At 40.4% G+C, this 24349-nt stretch overlaps 1 protein-coding gene across 3 annotated transcripts in view; it reads right to left on the bottom strand.

Moving 5' to 3' along the window:
• Positions 1-24349, bottom strand: part of tenm1 (teneurin transmembrane protein 1) — a 2368941-nt gene that overhangs the window by 2064801 nt on the left and 279791 nt on the right. The gene's annotated exons all lie outside the window — the stretch shown is intronic.

Genomic DNA, 24349 nt, shown 5'->3' with positions numbered 1-24349 from the left:
AAACAGGCCCTTCGGCCCAACAAGTCCACACCAACCCGCCGAAGCGCAACCCACCCATACCCCTAACCTAACACTACGGGCAATTTAGCATGGCCAATTCGCCTGACCTGCACATCTTTGGACTGTGAGAGGAAACCAGAGCACCCGGAGGAAACCCACGCAGACACGGGGAGAACGTGCAAACTCCACGCAGTCAGTCGCCTGAGGTGGGAATTGAACCCAGGTCTCTGGTGCTGTGAGGCAGTAGTGCTAACCACTGTGCCACCGTACCACCCAACTTTGTCAGCAGGGATACAGATGCATCTTATGCAACTACAGAAGATGCATCTTATGATTCTTAAAATAATTTCTTTATATAGACACATTTTGCTCTGATTTCAAAGCTACCAGTGGCTTCCATTGCTTTGTAGTGCAGAGGGAGAAGGGGCAAGTCATCATGGTCAAAACATTGAACAGTCATGGGATGGACACATCAATGTCATAGCTACAGCATGTGTCAGAAGCTTATGCAGAAAACATATTGTATGTGCTTTAACCAAATTACCGCACCTGAAAGAGGACAAGTCCTGAGTGGGTTCAAAGTCAATAAGAATGCACCATAATAGTTAATCAAAGGACTTGCTTATTACAATCCAGGTGGCTGGGCATGGTCAGTCCAGCAGGTTAGCTGTAGCTCATCTGTAGATTGTAGCTAAATGAGTTGGGGTGCTGTGGAGATAGGGTCCAGGATTAGGTGTACATTTTCTGTAATGGGTACAGTGGGAGCAACTGAGCAGAAGACTGTGGAAAAATGTATGACTGTGTATGTGAAACAGAAATTGAACAGGAGATGTAATAAAGTATCCTGAGCAAGAGTGGAAAACACTTTGGGCAGGAAGAGTTGTAGTTTGGGATGATGAGATTAGTATAAGCTGTTGAGTGCACATGCTACAAACATGCAAGGATACTCAATACACCTTGCTAAGTTGAATATATAGAAGCAGACCTATAGCCAGTGGTGGTTCTGTGAGTAGGAGGTAACACAAGCAAGATGGTAGCAGTTACCCTTGAAGAAGATAGAAAATCATTGACGTTTGTCTTGCATTGGTGGACATACCTTTTTCGTGCCGAGAGTGGGGTGCTGGAAAAGCAAAGAAGGTGGATGCTGCCTGACCTGCTATGCTTTTCCAGCACCACATGCTTGACTCTAATCTCCAGCATCTGCAATGCTCACTTTCACCTGGGTGTTCCTTTTAAGCTGAGACACAACACTGACACGAGATGCCATTTGGGACAAGGCTGTCTGTGTCTCTTTGTCTGGTCCACTGTAGCAGTCAACAGGACAAAGGATTTCCAACCTCTCTGCCACCCATCCACCAAAGCTTCTCAACTGTCTCCATGAAACAAGATATTAACTTTCCTTTCTGTGCCATATCCTTTGTGATGAAAACGGGGGACATATAAAGGAATAAAAATCGAGGAAATTGACTCAATTTAAAGGTAGAGATTAAAAAGCAAGTGACCAGGACAATAGAACAAAGCTTTCAGAGAAATCGGGTGGAAAGGTAATAGTTAAGCATAATAACTGGACAGTTAGTATCACACAAGAACTAACAACCTGATGATTCAGTAAATAAAGCCTTTTCTTCCACAATTCAAAACCTTTTAATGTATCTCTGTCATTTAGTGATAAGGACACCAAGTCATAGTCACATAAAAGCTGCTCCTATTTGCATCTTACCATAAGTTTTCTGTTGCCATGACAGCTGACACGTTAATACCTTTGTGCTGTGAATACAGCTAAAGATGCCAAAAGCATTTTAAATATAGCCAACACAATGGAACTGAGTTCTGGAATAGGGAAAACACAGAACTCTGAGATTTTGGAGACCATGCTGCCCAGAATTTACTTGGACCAATTTTACAAATGGGGCTAAGCTTCAGTGATGAATGATTATGGAGTTTGGATCTTAATGTGTGTGTGTGTGTGTGTGTGTTGGGGATGGTGGGGAATTGGCTACTGCCTATGAGTAATCTTAAAAAGAAAGAGAGGATATTTATCTTTGAACTGGCCAGGAAAATTGGCAAGCTGGGACAGGGCAGAGAATTATTCTTCATCAGGTCACCAATTATTCTTCCTTTATCCAAACGTTCACATTTTTGCAAAAAATAAGACTATTTATCTTCTACTGTTCCTTTTTCCTACCAGAATGCAGCTGGTCAGCTTCAGAATGTTCTTTAATAACCACTCACACCATGAAAATTCCAGGATGTCAGAGATAAGCTTTTAATTAGTTCCATAAGGACCTCAGGTCACCCAATCAACAAGGCAAGATCTCTTGCTCACTGCCCATCTTCACTTTCTTTCTCCTTCTCTTTCTCTGTCTCCATCCACAGAAAAATCAGCAGAAATCAGGATGAAGGTGGCAAATTGACACATGGACAGCCAGTAGCAATTTATTTACCATTCCACCTCTGCTCTCTCACAAATCGGTATGGGAAAATATGTCCCAAAATCTATGTTTTCCACATTTCTGCCACAACCTTGTTGAATGCAGTTAGTTGATAAAACAAGACTGTCCCAAAGTGATCACAAAATGCTAAACATCATTTAAAATGTAGGTAAACAGGTTGTTGTGAGAAATAAAAAAAGTTGTTTTTGAGTTTGGCATTCAGAAAGATTGTCACAAATTCTATGAGCAGCAGCAACAGAACAATACTTGTCATCCATTTGGCTGCCACGGCCTTACTGCAAGCTTTTAAATGGTGATGTGTTGATTTAGAAATGATATGGTCCTTTTGTTTGGAAACAGGCTCATGATTCTTGAACTGCTGAAACCCATTTAAACTGAAATGGGCTACATGTAAATTCCATATCCTCACAATCTCTGTAACATAGGCCTGAGTGGTTTGTTAACATTTGCCTTTTAACTTCTCCAGATTGCAGGGAAACCAGGCAACCTTATTTGGATATTGTGTGGGCTGACCAGCCTTCATTTCTTAAAGCAAGATTGTCCTTCTTGAAGGAAAATTGCAATCAAGAAATGGTTTCCAGTTTAAAGCATAATTAAATTGACTATCAGAGCAGAGAGTGGATTGCAGAGTGAAGGATGTGATGCTTGAGGCACAAGCAATAGTGGTGAGAAGGCTGGGAGTTGCCCAGTTCCACACTGTTGAGCCAGGAAGTCATAGAATCACAAAAGCCCCACAGTACAATTAGAGGGCATTCGACCCATCAAGTCCACAACAACCCTCCAAAAAGCATTCCACCCAGACCCAGTCCCCCATCCTATTGTCATAGCCCTACATATGCCATGGCCGATCCACTTAACCTGCACATCTTTGAACAGTGGGAGGAAACTGGAGCTCCCGGCAGAAGCACATGTTGTCGCAGGGAGAACATGCAAACTCACTCCCCACAGATAGTCACCTAAGGCTGAAATCGAACCCGGATCCCTGATGCTGTGAGGCAGCAGTGCTGGCCACTGAGCCACTGTGCCACCCATAAGTCCTGAAGAACCAATCAGAAAAAGAAATGGGGGCAGGTGGCCTAACTCCTGGATTCTTGTCCTGCAGTCTCAACACAGTATGATTAGAGATCTAATAGCCTCATGCAAGTAATGAAAGCCAATAAGTGCATTTTCACATGATATAAACTGGACCATGATCCTCTTACATTGGTCACTATGTCACATACCCATGACTGAGCTGTCAGCACTCTCTGGTATTGTGAACCCACGGCTAACATCTAGATTCTCCACCTCACTTTCCGTTATAAATGCTGGCAACATCATACACAATTCTTGCTGCACCCACAAGTTGCCAACTATTCAGCGAATACAGACACACTACCTAAACATAATAATTAACATTCTGCTCTTCCTATTCCAGGAAAAAGTGCAGTAGAACAGGAGGGAGCAGAGTGGAGCTGGAAGTGGAAGAGGACATATGCACATCTAGACTTTTATGGATTAAATGATTCTAAGCATCATGGAGCCAACTGTAACAGGAATCTTGGCATCCGGCATTGTTGAGAACATTTATATTCCTAACTATGACTCTCTCAATTCCTTTCTCATTTTTATCCAGTTACCAGGTTTCTGATCTTGTTTCTCATGCCAGGCTTTTTCCTGGCACACTAACCTTTCCTTTTTGATTACCTTCTTTGAGACAGCAGGAATCATCAGCTGCCCAGCCATAGCAACTCAAAAGGAAAACAAGCAACAACAAAACACAAATGAAGAGGCCCCATCATTTGATCTGAAACCTGCAGTGACCAACACAGAAATTGGCATTTCCTGTCTCCTGAAGATGAGCATATCAAGTTAGAATCGACACATGGTGAATCATCTGAACATCAATGGGCTACAGTCAAGTCTAGAAGATGGCTTTCCAGAGGGTGAGTTCACAGATGAGATTTTCTGCAGAGCTATTAAGGAGCAATAGATTGTTGGTGAGTCTGCCTCCTGAGGGGCTGTTGTGTGCATTAACTGGGCTGCCAGAGACCCTGCTGTGACTGTTAAGGAGCATGGAGACATTTTGGATTCTCTGTAACCACTCTGTAATCTTCCTGTTGTACCGTAGACCCAGAAGCACTGCCCCCATATTATTGTAGTCTTGTGTGGACATTCTCTTCCTGAGGTTGCAGTAACATTGCATCAAACCCAGGACCTCAATGCATCAGAGTGGTATTTTATGATGTTCCTACATACAATGGTCAGCTCTATCCCACAAACACTTTTATGAATCCCTAATCTAATTTACATTATTTATCTGATATTTTACACAGAAATTTTCTTTGAAACATTTCAGATTGATTTCTTAGAGTTTGTAAATCATCAAAACCTACTTCATTTTAATTTGGGTGCCTACACATGTGTGCATATCCATCCTGCAGCCTCATGTAGGATCTCTGACGAAAGATAAATAAATGTATCCATAAGGCTGATAGGTCCAAATTAGGAAGTCTGGTATTGGCTATATGACAATTTTTGATGGACTCAGGGGATTCCTCTATTTGTGTTCTTTGCCTGTCAGACCATAGAGACTGACAGCTGAAAACTATCTGCATTCCTGGAATGTGTCAGTGGCCATCCTTAACTGAACTCAAGCTGGAGTTCAGGCCTAATATCTGGACTATTATATCTGGAACAGGTGGAAAAAATCTCCTGATGAAGGGCTTTTGCCTGAAACATTGAATTTCCTGCTCCTTGGATGCTACCTAACTTGTTATGCTTTTCAAGCACCACTCCAATCTTGACTCTGATCTCCAGCATCTGCAGTGCCCACTTTCGCCAGGCTGGAGTAAGTTGGAACAGCTAGATCAATGAGAATCAAAACATTTGGATGAGGGTTTAAGTAGCAGATTGAGTTAAGGAAGGGTTAATATCAAATGATGTGATGAAGGTAGAAACATCATCTCAATAATATGATGGGTTTGTGAGGAGAAACTGAGTCTCAAATCAGTTACAACAATCTTGTTCAGTTTAAGACAGTTCCTAGCATGAAAATAGTTGATAGAGAATGGAGTTTGTTTTGGGGAACAAAACCAATATTTAGGCAAAGGAAATTTCTATGTAAAATATCAGGGGTCAGATAAATAAAGTAAACTAGCTAAGGGATTCATCGAAGTGTTTGTGGGATAGAGCTGACCATTGTATGTAGGACCATCATAAGATACCACCAATATCAGTGAGGTAAATTTCTTTTGAAAATTTGGTCTGATCAACATGTCTAAGATGGAGTTGTTGTTAAACTGCACAATGTATATATAGAACATAGTTCCTTTTTAAATTGATTAAAAATAATTCTCATGAATGACAATTTTCTGATAGAATAACAGATTTTTTTTTCTTGTAGCAAAGCCTCCTTTGCCTATAATATAGTTCAGTGGTACTAAGATTGAATTTTAACAAAAAAAGGTGATAAAATTGTTTACCGTTTTGTTCTAATAGAACAATGTTTTCAAGGACTGTTCTTGAAGTGTTCTTCAGTAACTTTTATGCTGGCTGATTTATAATTTTTTGAGAAATGCAATGGTTTGTAAAATGCTTAGCTGTATTACAAGAACATTGGCCAGCAGCTTGAAAAATTGCCAAAATAGACCTTAAAGAAGAGACATTCTGTTGGGTTGGGTATTCTACACTGAAAGAATTCACATAGTCTTGCGTCACAAGCAGGTTAGGTTAGTTCATTAAAATCTGAGAAGAATAATTCTGCCTTCTAATCCTTAGAAAACAAACCAAAATTACACTACACAGTCCATTGATGCCAACCTCAGAATGGGTATCAGCAAAGCTTTTGTTCCCGAATGACACCTCAAAGCAACAATTAATTTTCTCAACTGTAATCTCTGATCTTTACTGTGTTGATTGGTGGTTCCCAAGTAAAAATATGAATTTTACTAGTCGTTTTTTTTTCAAACATGAGCAGGTTATCCAGTGAAAGTAATGAGGATTTTTTTTTAGATTCAATAATCTTTTGAATCTCACATTAAATCACCAGCAGAAAACAATTGGAAAATGAAACTGGAATGTAGTTTGCTACCTCCGATTTAAAATTTGTATGTGCTTTAAATTCTGTTCAAGATTCTGTGAAACACTTTCTTCTTGCAGATTTAATTCACAAGTTGCAATAAAACTAAAGAATTGCATATTCTCTGAATCATCTGGGCTATTAATATTAGCCCTTATTCTAGCTACAATTTGTTCACAAAATACGTTTATGCAACACCATCTAAACTTGACAACCCCTGAAGTCTTTCTAAATAACTTCATTTTGCCTCCCTACTGCAAGAGTAAAAGATGTCTCAGAGCTGTTACAGGATATTATGGAGGGGGAGGTGAACAGTGAGTGGTTGTGGCACACATTGGACGTAGATTAAAAAAAAAGGATGAGGTCTTCGAAGCAGAATATGGGGAGTTACAAAGCAATTAAAAAGTAAGTCCTCAAAAGATAGGGATCTCAGAATTACTACCAGTGCCACATGCTAGTCAGAGGAAGAGTAGGATATATCAGATCATTACGTAGCTGAAGAGATGGTGCAAGAGAAAGGCGTTCAGATTCCTGGGACTATGTGATTGGTCCTAGGGGAGGTGGAGCCTGTACAAACCGGATAGCCTATATCTAGGCAGGACCGGGACTGATGTCCCAGGCGAACAATTTATGTAACTGGTTAGGGAGGTTTTAAGCTAAAATAGCAGTGGAATGGGAACCAATGCGAGGAATCACAGGAAAGGCAATGGAAGACAAGAACATAAGACAGAAAGAGTATCAAGAAAAGGGATGGATAGTTGGCACACAGGAAACAAAAAGTAGGAATAAATGGATCTTTTTCCAAGCAGTAGCAGTGACTGGTGGGGTAATGTTAGGACCCCGGCAATTCACAATATACATTATAAATTTATACGAGCGAACTAAATGTCATCTCCATATTTTCAGTTGGCACAGAGCTAGGTGGGATGGTGAGCTGTGTGAAAAATGCAGAAATTTGTCAGTGATTTGGATAAGCTGACTGAGGAGGCAAATGCATGACAGATGCAGTATAATGTGGATTCACTTTGGTGGCAAAAATGGAAAGGCAGACTATTAACTGAAGGCTATAAATCAAGAAGGGCAATGTGCAATGAAACACCAGTTCCTGAAGGTAAGCAAGCAGTTTAGGCATTTGATTAAAAAAGGTAAACGGTATGTAGGTCTTCACAGTAAATGAATTCAAATAATAGAACAGGGGTGTCTTGCTACAATTATAAAGATCCTTGGTGAAATGACACTTGGAAGATTGCGTATTGCTTTGGTCTCTAAACTCATTATCTATGGAAGAGGTTTGTTGTTACAGAGGAAGTGCAACAAAAGTTTACCAGATTGCATCCTGGGATGGTGGGACTACAAGAAGAGGTTGATTTGATGAGGATTATATTTACTGGAGTTCAGTAGAATGAGGGGGGAGCTAATAGAAACATGTAAAATTCTACCAGGACTAGACAAGGTACATGCAGGAAGGATGTTCCCACAAAGTCCAGACCAGAGGTCACAGTCTAAGGATATGGGGTAAACCATTTAGGGCTGAGGTGAGAAACAATTTCTTCATCCAGAGAGTGGTGTGTCTATGGAATTTTCTACCATGGAAAGCAATCAAATCAAAAACAACTCATGGTTTCAAGAAGGAAATTGGGGCTAAAGAGATAAAAGGATATGGGGGTAAAGCAGGATCAAACTGTTGAGTTGTATGACCACCAAGTTCATCATAAATTAAGGAGCAGGCTCAATGTGCCAGTTAGCTTACTACTGCTCCGATTTCTGTGTTTCTTTGTGTATCTGACAAAGTTGCTCTCAACTCAATTTGCTAAGGATATTTTAACTTAGATTTACAAAATAATATGCAGAAGAAATTCATACAAGTAATAATGTGTTCATTCAATTGACAGTCATCTTATATTCTTTGTCTAAATGTCTGATGTCACAGACATTGGTTTAACATACACACAAATTAGGAAAATCGCAGTTTTGGACAAGGGCTCTTCATCAGGAATGAGGGCAGGGAGCCTCCAGGGTGGAGAGATAAATGGGGGGGGGGGGGGGGGGGGGTGCTGGTGAGAAGGTAACAAAGGGTGCAATAGGTGGATGAAGGTGGAGGTGAAGGTGATAGATCGGAGGGGAGGGTGGAGCGGATAAGTGAGAAGGAAGATTGGCAGGTAGGACAGGTCATGAGGACAGTGCTGAGTTGGAAGTTTGGAACTGGGGCAAGGTGCCCCCCCCCCATGTGTTGTACTTTTGGCTACCTTCTCCCCAGCCCCAACCCCCTCCCATTTATCTTTCCACACCAGAGGCCCCCTGCCTTCATTCTTGATGAAGGACTTTTGCCTGAAACGTCGATGTTCCTGCTCCTCGGATGCTGCCTAACTGCTGTGCTTTTCCAGCACCACTCCAATCTAGACTCTGATCTCCAGCGTCTGCAGTCCTCACTTTTGCCCATATACACAAATGATATAAACCAGCACTCAAAAAAGTTGCTTTCACCAAGAACATGATCTAGGATTAAACTAAAGAAAATGAAACCTTAATGTAAATGATTGCAGTATTTAATACATTACAGAGAGCATTTGAATACTTTGCAGTCAACACATCAACCTTTCAGTTATTGAGTGCACAGTTATAGATGAAAAAGATGTTAGTCAAAGAACGAAGAACATTACAGCATAGGAACAGGTCTTTTGGCCCTCCAAGTTTGCACTGATCCAGATCCTCTACGTAAACCTACAGCCTATTTTCTAAGGGTCTTTATCCCTTTGGTCCCTGCCCATTCATGTATCTGTTTAGATACATCTTAAATGATGCTATTGTTCCCGCCCCTACTACCTCTGTTGGCAACGCATTCCAGGCACCTATCACTCTCTGCATGAAGAACTTGTCACACATATTTCCCCTCTCACTTTGAACTCATGACCCCGAGTAACTGAGTTCCCCACTCTGGGAAAAAGTTTCTTGGTATCCATCTTGTCTATACCTCTCATGATTTGTAGGCCTCAATCAGGTCCACCCTCAACCTCCTTCTTTCCAATGAAAATAATCCTCATCTACTCAAGCTTTCCTCATAGCCAGAACCCTTTATACAAGGCAATATCCTGGTGAACCTCCTCTGCACCCTCTCCAAAGCATCCACATCCTTTTGGTAATGTCGCGACCAGAACTACATGCAGTATTCCAAATATGGCAGAACCAATGTCTTATACAATTGTCATATGACCTGCCAACTCTTGTACTCAACACCCCGTTTGATGAAGGAAAGCATGCTGTATTATGCCATCTTGACCACTCTACTGACCTGCGTTGCCACCTCCAGGAAATGGTGGACCTGAACACCCAGATCTCTCTGTACATCAAATTTCCCCAGGGCTTTTCCACTTACTGTCCAAATAACTACTGTATAATTGATGGTCACTTGACTATATTTTTCTTGGGCAGTGTATACTTATTCAACTCAGTGTATTTATTCAACTCATGCACATGAATTCTGATACTACAGTGTGCAGCGAAATGCTTGTACTGTACTATTCGGCTCAGTGATAAATTGTTGCCACATTTTACTTACCTCATACTATTACTAAAACCTTGCCTTCTCTAATTAGCTCAGTTAGTTATCTCATATGTAAGCTAAATATAAAGCTCAGCAAAATCCAAGTTTTCACTCCATATCTAAAATCTCAGCTATGACGCTGAATTACTTCAGTGTTTGAGGATAGGAGAAAAAGCCAAGGTACCTGTTTGAGCTTATCTCTCAGCAAACCTTACTGGTCATATGTGTTTGGGAGCAATGGTCAAAAAATCGTGTCCATCAATGCTCAATATCTGTCTCACACAAGAATAAAATTATTTTAAGGTTGGGGTGGTGGATCCTAGAAACATATTCCAGTAAGGGCTCAGGCCATTTATAGGAGGAAATATGAAAAGAACAGTAACTGCAATACTGCAGGTCTCACTGTGCATTATTTTAGGTTCAATTTTCTTTTGTAGATTTAGCACGCTAATTTCAATAATCTGCAACAAATTTAAATCTTAAACAAAGATCCATCACCTATATTCGTCTCTGGACTACTTGGCAGGCTTCCACCCTATATCAGGGTTTGCAATCATCTGCCAGACTCGATGAAATTTGAACATTTGCTATCAAGGTTAGAAAGACATATTTTGATGATAGGGGTCTGAGTGATGCGTGCTTTTTGTGGCAGAATTGGAAGAGAATTTCAGTGAGGCTGACACCAACTTTGGGAGCATCTCACTCCATGGTTTATGGTTTTGCCAAGAGGTGTGTGAGTGCCTTGTTGGACAGAATTGAATTGCCAATAAAGGGGGACTATTGCTTGTTAAATGCTTTATTAATGGTCAACTTACCTCTTTAATATACAGCTTTCTGTTTCACCAAACTCACCAAACAGGCTCAACGTCGATAATTCTTAAAATGGAAATCAGAGTGGGTCACTGGTGGATTCAGAATGCTATTTACTCTAAAGTACTTCCATGCTGGACACTGGGCACTAACAACACAGGACACGCTCCAAGAACACTCGCAACACATATTCCATACCCTCAGGCATTGGCATTTGACATGTGGCAGACTCTAGGAGACTTCATGGCAGACCTTCAATCCATTTACATGACACTTCTGAACTTCAGTGCTGCACCTCATGTTGCACTGGCAGCTATCATCAAAATGTTGAAGCAAAGACACTGTGCACTCAGGGATTTGCTCATGGCTGGACCAGTCAGCATCTCCGAGCTCTTTCCTCATTGTCATAGTGCTCACTCACTCTGAATCTATCTGGATGCTCACAGCATCCTGACTTGCATTGCCTTGCCTGGCATAATTCTCCCTCAGCACCAAGTTCATGTTATTTCCATCTTACTCTATCATTTAGTGCAGCCAGAGAGACAGGAAGCATATTATGGTTGTCAATAAATCTCAGGCAAGTCAATAGAAATTGCCTTCACTGAAAGGATCATTGCACATCAAGTCAACCAGATTGATACAATTACAGCATTTAAAAGGCATCTGGATGGGTATTATGAAGAGGAAGGGTTTAGAGGGATATGGGCCAAATGCTGGCAAGTGGGACTAAATTAGGTTAGGATTCCTGGTTGGCGCAGATGGGTTGGATCGAAGGATCTGTTTCCGTGCTGTACAACTCTGTGACTCAATGACTCTACATTGCTGGAGAAGCTTAGCATGTCTGGTAGAATCTGTGGAGAGAAAGCAGAGGCAACGTTTCAGGTCCAGTGATCCTTTTTCATAAGACAACCTTTGATAACAGCCAGGAGCTTGGAAACAGTGCATCAGACATTTGGGCTTTGCTCTCCAGTGATGGATGAGAAGGCAAATGTTTGACAGTCCACCACCTGTCCTTCTGCCCTAATGTGAGCTGTTATTTTCATGGAATGAAATAAATGTAGGTGCTGTGGGATATGAAAGAGGGAGACAGATCCCTTTTTATTGATGGAGGTGCTTTGAATGAGTGAGTAACCAGCACAGAAAGCATATGGGTGAGCACTGCTGGAGATTGTAGTGCACTACAGTATGTGGGGAGATATTGCAGGCAGTAGTGAGAGTGGTAGAGCATGATTCTTCCTGGGAGGTGGGTACAGTAGCATAGATAGAGTGAGTGTGAGGTATTGGAGAGAAGATGGTTATACTTGCATTGGCAGAGTGAAGAAGATCAATAAATGTCTTCCTAAAGTGCTGCGCATTCCTCCAAATGGCTGAGATTGTGTGAACCCAGGTGGTAACCTCAGACCAGGATGGCATCGTCTGGTGTTGTGGCCTCCAATGCTTGGGGAAAGGGAAATCCCATGTCTACACCAAACCATTTATCAGAAGTATGAGATCCCTGCTTACAAAGCTAGAACAATTTCTCCCGGTATGTTATATCACAAGTTCTCTATAGAGCAGAAAGAGGCCATTCAGTCCATTGATTCACTGCCCCTCCCCCTTCCATTCTCTATAACCCTGCAATTACCATCGCTAACCCACCTAGCTGGTGCATCCTTGGACGCTATGGGGAAATTTTGCACGGCCAATCCATGCATATCATTCAAGGAAACTGAACCATCCAGAGGGAACACAAACACATATGGGGAATATATGCAAATTCTTCACAGATAGCCACCTAAAGCTGAAATTGAACCCAGATCCCTGGCTCTGTGAGGCAGCAGTGCTAACTACTGAGCCACCATGCTGGCCAAATGTTTAGGCCCACTGTCAAGAACTTTGCAGGACAGCTGCAGACTGATAGTTCTTGCCCAGGTGCACAATGGGCTTTAAAAGATTGTGCAGACGCAAGAGTGCTGGTAATTTCTGGAATATCCAATGATTGGCAAATTGTTCTTGTACATCACATCGTCAGATGGGCTGGAATCACATGAGAATGGCACAAGGGTAGGGTGGGCAGGTAATGTGATAATCTTAGTACAATATAATGAGAAATCTTGCTCTGCCTCACATTTGAAATCCCTCCAAAAATCAATGCAACTTATCCAAACAAAAGTAAGATTCAGGTTGACCATTTTGTTGAATAGAAGACTTTGCATTTTACCTTGTGATGTGAGTTAGAAATTAGTCTTCAAAACAGTTTTCAGGCTATTGATAGGATAATCATCTCTGAAGTTCAACAAAGTTGGAAGTCAAAAGTTATTTCTTCGTAGCTGTGAGCCTCATGTTCATATGTTCAATTCACTGCAAATTAACAATCTCACTTAAAATATAAAGATTGCCTTTTGTTGGAAAAATAAATGTCCAATTAATTTAACCTGATTATTTGAGTTTATCGTTTAAGTCACATTGTTAAGACAAATAGAAAAAACTTCATTCTGCAACTAGCACAAAGCATGTGTCTGACATTTGAGTGTTTCATGAAAACAGTGATTGTCAAAGGAGAAGAGTATTCCCCAACAGACTATTGACATCTGCTATCTTGATAAGGTCAAATAGTCTTCATCCTGCTCGATGTCACTCTAATCACTCACTAGTATTAGCCATGGAAAAAATAATAATGACTTGAATTTATTCCAGCTTGTATCAAGGTTTTACAATGTAACTCATTTGCAAATAACATTGACAATTTATGGTTTTAAAATCAAATAGAGAGTAGAAAATGTACAAACATTTTCATTACATCAAAATATTAGCATGAGACATTTTGGAAGCAAAAGAATTGTAATAACTGCGAAAATAAATTATTTCATTTCTCCATCATCAACAAACAGAATCTATACCTGAACACAAGGCAACCAAGTGAAGTCTATATAAGGTCCTTTGCAGGATCTGACCATAAGATTGTATATTTGACTTCCATGGCCTGGCAGGAGACAAGCAAACGCTAAGTTGCCTCAAAGTGGCTTCCCAGTGGCAGACTGGTGAACCAGTGCTCCAGGCAAACATAGGGGATTCTTTACCTGCTTGGATTCAGTGGCAACTGTAGACCTAGCAAGAAAGCAGCATAGTAATAATGTCACTAGACTTACAATCTAAATAAATGCTCCAAAGATACAAGCTCAAATCACACTTATGCAGTTGTGGAGCTCAAATCGAATTAATTAATTTTAAAAAGAATAAAAATGTCAGTACTGATGGCCATGAAACCATGAGATTATCAATTAAATAAACTAATCGGGATTCACTTATATCCAGTAGGGAAGGAAATCTGCCATGCTTACTTGGTCTGACATACTTGTCCCTCCAGTGCTATAGCAATGTGATTGATTCCTAGTTGGCTTTTGAAGAGACCTAGCAAGTCTTTGAGTTGTTTTAAAGCCAAACAGAAAAGTTGTAAAAGCCCAAAGAATCAGAAACAATAAGCTTGCACAGTTGAATGTTTTGTTGTTACTTCACAATTGTTGGATCAAGATCCTAGAACTCCCTTACTAATGCTGAGATGTACCAGATGCACTTGAGCACCTTTCCAGGGCTATTAGAGTTGGGAAATAAATGCTGACCTTGCCAGTGATACGTTCATGTCAGGAATGAACAAACAAAAAAGTCATCCTTTATTAAGTGACAACCAGCCCTCTGATTAATTCATGAAAAACAATCACACATGAATTACTGTGTCCACACACAGTTCAGGCTTCTGATCCCCACTTGAACCTACTGGCAGGGTTCAGAAATCTGAGCAATTCCTACTTGTGACCCATGTTTTAGATTATCATTTTTCCATCAGCTGCCCTGTCAAGTTCCGTAATTACTTGGTAAAGTTTAATTAGATTATCTTTCATCCTTTTAACTCAAGAGAATATAACCCTGATCCACTCAACCTCTCCTCACAGGATAAGACCTACAGCAAACAATCTAGTAAACTTTTGGTTACAATAGCTCTTTGAAAAGGAAGCCTGTCTTTGAGCAAAACCATATTCAGTACAGCATAGGCTCAATTTTATGAGGGGTACTACCCAACATTAAAGTTGATGTCAAATGTGTATCTGGTTGGCTGGTAGCTCCCATGGCTCAATGGCACAACCAGGAGTGGGTGACTATTGCTGGGATTGCATACGTCCCAGTGTGTGGTGTAGTTTGGTGTCAAGGTCATCAGAACAGGATGGAGTGAGAAAACATGGATGGGGGCGGGGGGGGGGCGAAATAAATTCCTTTATGAATAGGAGGGGTTTGGAGGGATATGGGCCAGGTGCTGGCAGGTGGGACTAGATTGGGTTGGGTTATCTGGTCGGCATGGACAGGTTGCACTGAAGCGTCTGTTTCCATGATGTACATCTCTATGACTATGACTCTATTTGGGGAAGTCTTTGTTGAGTCAAGGATGCCCAGAAAAGAAGCAGTCTCCTTTGAGCAGTGACCAATCTGGTTGGGCAATTTGCTTCGGCCTCCAAGCCATGAGTAAGATCCCAGAAAAGGTGGGAGGTTGTCCTTAATTGGTTGACATGATACTCAATGAATCATCTAAGTCTTAAAAATCTAAATTGCTCAGGCTGAAGTATTGACATTTTTTAGAACCCTGCTAGCCTAATGACTTAAAAATGTTTTGTTTATTTCTACTTTCTGTTTTCTGTCAATTAGCTAATTCCAATTCATGTTAATATATTACCTCCAATCCCATGAGTCCTAATTTTATCTGAACTAAATGTCAAAGCTCACATAAAAAGTATCTCACAGGAATTACTATGCTATAAAGTCTATGTTTTTCTATGCTGAATGACAAGAGTAGTCTGTTCCCATGAAACATCAACATGGAAGATAATCAATGCATTCAGGCGAGATAGTAAAGCAAACAGAAAAATAAATGAACTGGTGCATAATAATAATAAATTAACTGCAAGGACAATTTAAAAATGGCATCCATTATCACAGTCACACTAGATATCCTAAATGAGAGTTTTAATTAACTTTCAGCAGGAAAGATGAATATATTTGATCGATTGAACAATTAGGTGTCATACCAGTTCAGGTTTTTATGATATTTTATGTGAAGTTTCACAAAGACAATATAGCTACCCTTTGTGTAAAATTTTGCTAGAGATATTGATTTCTATTGGTCAATAATTGTTTTGCAAAGCAGATGAACGCCAACAGTGTGGGTTCAACTCCCATGCCAGCTGAGGTTACCATAAAGGACTATCCTCACAAACTCTCACCTCACCTCGGGTTGGTGGCCCTCAAGTTAAATCACCACCAGTCTCTCTCTCTAATAAGAGACCAGTTCTGTGATCTGATAGAACAATGACAACGTGCCTTACTTTTTAAAAGCTTGGCTTTTAAAAGGCAGACATTATGAAATATTTGTTTTTCTAAATGAGGCAACACTCACCATCTGGGTTCATGTAAGGAATGATTGGTTAAGCAAAACAGTCAAGTACTGATAGTACCTGTAGATCCTGAACAGAAATCAGAAAAACCTACAAGTTTCACTTGAAGCAGAATGGCCCAAAAAGCTTACCTTGTATTGTGAAGTTGTAGTTTAAAATAAATTGAGACAATGCTCCATCCCTCACCTGTGATACCAATGGATCTGCCTGGTCTCTCTCTGTTTTCGATTAGAATTAATTTTGAAAATAATTTTGAAAATAATCTGTTTTGTCTTCTAAACACAGGCTGCTCAATAAAGGCTCAGGTATGAGTTATAATGCCTGTTGACATCAAACAGCTGTTTCTATTTATGCATCATAAATCTACATTACATTATACAAACATTTATGGCCTTCAGACCAACCTGTCATTTCTCACTGCTGTTGTATCCAACAGACCTGACATACTGGTTACCTGCAAGTCATTTTCAATGTACCAACTGGGGAAATCAAGTGTATTCATGCCTAGCACACAAGAAGACAATTTACGCAAGTAACATAACAGCTGCACTTCAATAGGTTTTATTTATTAGTCCAAATAAAATGGAAATAAATGTAGGAAATGCAGTAACGTTTTGGAGGAGAGAAGACTATGAACTGGATTAACAGCAGAAAGGACAATGAATCAGCAATTACAAGAGAGTGAATGGCAGTATATTAAGATAAAATAAGGCTGACAAAATATTGTTGAAAGATCCTCATCAAATTTTCATGACATCAAATTTTAAAAAGTGAGATGAGACAGCATTGTGGCAAGGTAGCAATATGTGGTGGGAATTATGGATGTTTAGGGGGGCAATTATGTAGAAAACATGAAACACATTTGTGGGTTTGGGGAAACCTCAAGTGTTTTTTTTAATTGAGTTAAGGATGTGCTGCTTCCCCTTGTTCCTATGGCTCTGCTCCAAACTCTCAGTTATCCTTCAGAATCTCTACTCTCCGCAAAAGTTACCTCTAAATATCTGCTCTTTCTAACACTTCCAGATTCTGCATTCTTCCTGCTCTTTATCCAGGATGAGTTTAATTCTTGTATCAGCTTCACTATCCTCTCTCTTCCAAATTCACAGCTATTCCTAAGACCTGTTCATTCTTATAGTCCGTACAGCTGATTTCCCCTGCTGTCCACATTGTTTTATCCTCTTGTCATCCCTTTCCTTTCTATGTCCATATTTTAGGGGAAAAGAAAGTATACTTGAAAATTTCACCATGTCATTCCATTCTGTGACTCACATCTTCAATTATTCAAGGCAGACATACACAAACTTTGAATGTACTCTGTGACTTACCAATGAGCACCAGAACTGGGTTGAGCATCATAAAACAGTGGGCTTCAATTTCCCCTGCTAAAATAACTTATTACTTTCAAACAACAAAAGTGCTGTTTCCCCATGTACCCTGAATACTTCTAACCTGTTCTATCCTATTATTATGCTATTATTGTAGTGGGCAGTCATCTACTTGATCTTCTGGTTTGATGACGAGAGGCATTCACATAGTAATTCACGATGTGTAAAGGGACATCAGCCTTATAAGTTATGGATTGTTGCTTTTTCATCGTGTATGTTGTGGCTGTCAAATTTACATGGGGGAAATCCTCATTTTCAACTTTTCCAAAGTAATACCCCCATTAGACTGTGATTATCTTGTCCTTCGTTCATATTTTTTGATCTGCAAAGAAAGAATTGAGGACTCCTGTGTTAAAAATGATCAGGTCAAGTACAACATACAGCTGTGTTTAATTAAATTGACAATTAAGAATGTGTCCTTTTTTAAACTCAACGTCTTTATAACATTACATCCTACTCCCTGTACCCTCTATTCTTCTATGTTTTAAGCAAGATTACCAATTAGTGGTAAAATCAGACTTTTTTTGTGATGCAAATTAGTGCTGATAGGGAACTGGATTAAGGTTGCAGCAGCAAATAAAAGCAGCCAGCTGCCAGTTGAAAATGACACGTGATGTAAGAGCCACATTTCCAGATAAGAGCAGCCACAAAAGCTTAACAATACATTTATATTATTCTCTCATCCAATTTATCCAGGTTGTTCATGGACTGACAGTGCAGATCTGCCTCTCAGCAGGTTGGCTTGTCCATAAACCGACTTCATTAAACTTAGTACATCTAGTTTATTGAGTTCATTTGATGACAGTAAATTAAATGGGATCAAGTCAATTAGCTTGAATAGTTGTAAAAGTCAAGTCCTTGTCAGTGTTTTGAGTTGCCTGCTTCCTGTGATATGTGCATTTGAACTTGTGTCTTCATAAAAGCTCACTGTATCGACATAACTTGTCTCTAACTGTTTAGAACTTCCATTACACGATTGTTACAAAGCAACTGATACAAGGTTGCCAGCTTTCACATTTTTAGTGAGCAAGAATTTTGTTTAAAGAGAAAAATCTCAGCAATAACTAGAAGCATTCTTCACTCTTAAAAACCACTCTTTTAAAGCAAATGTTTTATGTGTGAATTTATAATCAAAGCACTGAAAAATATTGTTTTTCCAAATTCAGTGCACAAGAGAAAAAAAGGAATCATTCTACTTTTGTCAGTCAGTATTGCTTGCTGAATCTTCCAGTTTCTTTGGCTAAGTGCAAGTCACATTGAGTCAGGTGGGCTGATTCTTGCAGCACGGCTCAGTGAGTTGCCTTGCCATATCCAACTAAAACCTACTGCCTTAATTGCCATGGCCATCCATGACATGTATTACATCTGATGGGTGGAGAGGTACACCTTCACAACATGTGGGAAGGGGATACTTGTCTTCAAACCAGAGGATCGAAACATCCCTGTCCTGGCAACCAAGTAAGTACCTCATAGCCTTGCAATGAAATGCTGACTGCAAATGACCACTGCTTAGTGAGAGCAGCTGTGCAAAACATAACAGATGAAGTGAGATAATTATGAAACAAAGATGGGTCTCACTGCACTTCTTGTCCAATTTTCCCACACAGGCCACCATAGCCCATGTCACTCAGAACCCAATAAGAATTTCCAGAATGAAACTCAGGATTCATGGATTTTGTTTTGTGTTTCAGTAGCAGTTGTAGCTGGGTTTTGAAGCTGATAGGAAACTGTAGATAATCTCTCCCTGCTACACTTTCTCACAGAGTTTTCCTTTGATGTTTTTTACTTCCTGTTGCTGGAATTGCCTGTGAGACAATCTATTTTTCTGAACATGCCTTTTGACATGTTTATTGGATTTACTACATTGGAACAATGAATTTGGAACAGTTAATTCTCTGCTATTCTGTTAAGTTTTCCAATAGAATTAAATTGTTCCAATTTCTTATTTCTTTTGTTATATTTTAATTACAGTAAAATATGGAAAATTACAGTAAAATTACAGTGAATAAAATATGTTTAGCTTCAAAACTGGTAGCTTGACCAATCAAGAACACAACACTTACACTTACCTTTAAAATAAGAAAAAGTTAGCATCTAATCTATCTTCTGAATATATTTTGGCAGGGTTTGGTCTGGTCCATATCAAACAAGACCATAAGACATAGGAGTGGAAGTAAGGCCATTCGGCCCATCGAGTCCACTCCGCTTTTCAATCATGGCTGATGGGCGTTTCAACTCCACTTACCCGCATTCTCCCCGTAGCCCTTAACTCTTTGTGACATCAAGAATTTATCAATCTCTGCCTTGAAGACATTTAGCATCCCGGCCTCCACTGCACTCTGCGGCAATGAATTCCACAGGCCCACTGCTCTCTGACTGAAGAAATGTCTCCGCATTTCTGTTCTGAATTTACTCCCTCTAATTCTAAGGCTGTGTCCACAGGTCCTAGTCTCCTCGCCTAACGGAAACAATTTCCTAGCATCCACCCTCTCCAAGCCATGTCAATGTTTATACTCAATTAAAGCAAGTAACTGACTATATTTCAATGCATCACAGCCAACAAAAACTGAAAATAAGCTGTGTTCTGATTAAGAATCACTGGACCTGAAACATTGACTCATTTTTAGTCACAATAAATTTTGAGGCCTTCTTGATTCTGTATTCATGATCTAAGTTTCTAGTTCTAAGGTGTAAGTTCTTTAACAGCTCCCTATAGTTTCATCTAATAGAATCTACTTGTTGCTACTCATGGGGAGGGTGAGAACTCTCCTTTTCACTGCTTTGCCTTCTTTTTCTGATCTTTGCACCATGGTTTTTGGAAATACTCCTTCAACAACCAGATATACGAACAAATCAACAGAACACCCATGGGCTCACCGATCTCTGGACTCATAGCAGAAGCAGTAATGCAAAAGTTAGAACAAACAGTCTTACCGCAAATTCAACCCAAACTCTGGGTCAGATATGTGGATGACACCTTTGTAATAATTAAAAACACAGAAATAGAGAACACACACCAGATCATCAACGCCACACTCACAGGAATCCGATTCACGAGAGAGGAAGAAAAGGACAACCAACTCCCATTCCTAGATGTGATGGTACAGAGAACACCGAACGGAGAATTCACCACAAAGGTTTACAGGAAAGCCACACACACAGACCAAGTCCTAAACTATGAAAGCAACCACTCCAACACACACAAACGAAGTTGCATCAAGACACTATTCAAAAGGGCCACAACACACTGCAGCACACCAGAACTGCAAAAAGAGGAAGAGGAACACCTATACAAGGTTATCGCCAAAAACGGATACCTTCGCAATTTCATCAACAGATGCCTAAGGGAAAGACAAAGGAACGAGGACATGCCTCAACCCAAAGGACTAGCCACACTACCATACATCAGGAGCATTTCCGAACTGACAGCCAGACTACTGCGACCACTAAGACTCATAACAGCACACAAACCAACAGCCACTCTCAGACAACAACTCACCAGAATGAAGGACCCGATACCCAACATGAGCAAAACCAATGTAGTGTACAAAATCCCATGCAAGGACTACACAAAACACTACATAGGACAAACAGGAAGACAGCTAATGATCCGTATCCATGAACACCAACTCGCCACGAAATGACACGACCAGCTATCCTTAGTAGGCACACACACAGATGACAAGCAACATGAATTCGACTGGGACAACACTATCATGATAGGGCAAGCCAAACAGAGAACAGCCAGGGAATTCCTAGAGGCATGGTACTCATCCACAGACTCTATCAATAAACACATCAACCTGGACCCAATATACCGGCCACTACAGCGGACAGCTGGAACTGACAACTGGAAGCGGCAGAGACAGGCCACTATAAATGCCGGAGGAAACAGCACAGAAGCGCTTCACAGGATGCTCCCAAGCACTGAGGATGTCACCTAGACAGGGGATGAAACGTTTGCAAGACAAATTCCAAGCTCGGCGAACAGAACCACAACATACTCCTTTCTCTTTTAGCAATCTCTAATTTTGCTATGTGGAGCTTTCAATGTGTGCCTTTCAGGGTCTCCTTCACTAAGGCTGCTATATTTTCTAAGTGGGGCTAACTTTGCTCTCTTTTTCTATGTTTCTATTTATGAGTGTCACCTGTGGTTCAAAATTTACACAGACAATCCAAGATCACAAAGACTAATCAAGGGCATGGTGCTGATTTTCACTCGTCTTGAACTATAAATGTGTGATAACATGCTTTTATATGGATTTCAAGGTTTCAGTAATCCAACACACTCACAATATCTCATTGCATTTATGCAATATGGCTTTTGATGCAGTTAATGGAATAGGGTCCACAATATCCAAGGTCTATGTACAGGCATTCATTGCCCTCCTTATCAGAGACCTCCATGCCCCAATGTATCAAGGACTATGTTTAATTGCCAGTTTTGTGAGATGGGAATGCTGATTGCTCACATTATTAATGACCTGTCTGTATTTGGTGTTCCTCATTCAGGTTCCCAGGAATAGTGATCACAGCAGGAGTTATTGTATTGATGTGTGTGGCACAATAAAGGCATAGAGAAACTGAGGAGGAATAAATGTGCCAGCAAGCCCAGGATCAGCAATAACCTTCAGTCACTGGCAAGTCTGCACAAGGTGCCCTCAGGATGCAGAGGATGAATAAGAATTTTTTGCCCTTGATGCCATTTCGTCCAAATAATTGAGACACCTCGTTGCATCAGACTGAGAATGTCCTGAAGTAGGACCATCACAGGCTATACTATCTGCTGGAAAGAAACATGTGATTTAAAAGGATAGGTGGTCACCCTCTCCTGGTGGACTAAATTTTTATGCAACTGCTTTCTTACCAGTAGGAACCTTTGGTTTTCTCTCAGCCCTCAAACCATAAATGAGCCATTACAATACAATTTGTGTCAGATCACACGAGCTCATTTCAGGGACCCATGATGAAGTCAGTTCTGCAACAAAGCTGTTATCCTCCAGGAACTAGGTACTCTGGACTATACAAACATAGGTACCATATCATAATGCCACAGACTTTATCAATAGAAGAGACTTGCATTCAGTAAGACATCTGTCATCATTGGTACCATATCTTAGAGGTTTTCACAATGAATCCTGGATGCTGTTATGATGTCTCCATCATCAATAATTCTCATACTTTTTCATTTCATTGGCTGATTCTGGACAAGGATGGCTGCCAGGAGACAATTGTTACCTTCTGCAACTGTGGCTATAGCACAACCCCCAAAATGGGACAAGCATAGATAAAATGCAGTCAAGATTAGAGTGGTGCTGGAAAAGCACAGCAGGTCAGGCAGCATCCAAGGAGCAGGAAAATCGACATTTCAGGCAAAAGCCCTTCATCAGGAACTTTTCCTGCTCTTGATGAAGGGCTTTTGCCCAAAACATCAATTTTCCCGCTTATTGGATGCTGCCTGACCTGCTGTGCTTTTCCAGCACCACTCTAATCTTGACTCTAATCTCCAGCATTTGCAATACCCACTTCTGCCAGAGATAAAATGTAGCCTATTCTTCCACTGGTCCTTGATGGAGAAGATGAAAGAGCTCCAGAAGACTAGATTCTGTCTGAATTCTGATTCTGTCTGAATCTGGTTTGCAACAGAGTCCAGGCACAATGTTCCATACGATCCTTGCATATTATGTTCTGCACAACTGGAGAAGGCAAAGAATGGATGTGATAGATGCTGAAGAGCTCTGGCAGTGGTGAAAATCTTCTGGAAAGGAAGATGAGGATATTGCTCAAGAGAAACGATACTCTCAGCATGATAGGAGTGATGCAGCGTCAGACACAACAAGGCAGTCAGGACTTAGTTGACTCATCGTGTCGACTTAATTCCACTAGGCATAAAACAAAAGCATAAATTGCTGGAGAAACTCCATGTTTGGCAGCATCTGTGGAAAGAAAGCAAAGTGAATGTTTCAAGTCCAATGAACCTTCTTCAGGACATCCTTCTGTTTCAGTTCTTTAGGGAGATAGGAGTCAGGCAGAATATTAATTTATTGATTATAAATTAGTTGTTGTTCGAAAGGCAAGCATACACTGTTTATTCTGAGAAGCAAATGCCACATTTTCACTTTTTTTAAAAATTTGCTTCTTCTGTTGTTGAATTAAGTCAATGTTATCAATTATTTGAAGTCTTTACAACATGGGATTTTCCCATATTGAATATTGACAAGATGTTATGCAATGCTGAAAATGTGTTGCTGAAAAAGCGCAGCAGGTCAGGCAGCATCCAAGGAGCAGAAGAAGGGCTCATGCCCTAAACATCGATTCTCCTGCTCCTTGGATGCTGCCTGACCTGCTGCGATTTTCCAGCAACACATTTTCAGCTCTGATCTCCAGAATCTGTAGTCCTCACTTTCTCCTAGAAGATGTTATGCAATACCAATTGTTACAGACTATGTTCCATACCTTTGAACAGGTTTCTAGTATTGTTTGCTGCTAAGTCTGGTAGCCTTTCTTATTTAATTCCTGTTGCTTAATTTAGAACAACAGTCAGTCATATTGGTAGTAATGAAAAGAGGCAAAGTGCTTATGATAATAAATTTCTATTTCCAATGATGAGTTCCCTCATGCTAACTCTGCACCCTCAGAAGCTTTTCAATGCTTTTGTCCTGAGTAAACAAGGGCTATTC

This window comes from Chiloscyllium punctatum, chromosome 25 (assembly GCF_047496795.1).
Source record: "Chiloscyllium punctatum isolate Juve2018m chromosome 25, sChiPun1.3, whole genome shotgun sequence".
NCBI lineage: Eukaryota > Metazoa > Chordata > Chondrichthyes > Orectolobiformes > Hemiscylliidae > Chiloscyllium > Chiloscyllium punctatum.
This window is presented reverse-complemented; position numbering and strand designations above follow the sequence as displayed.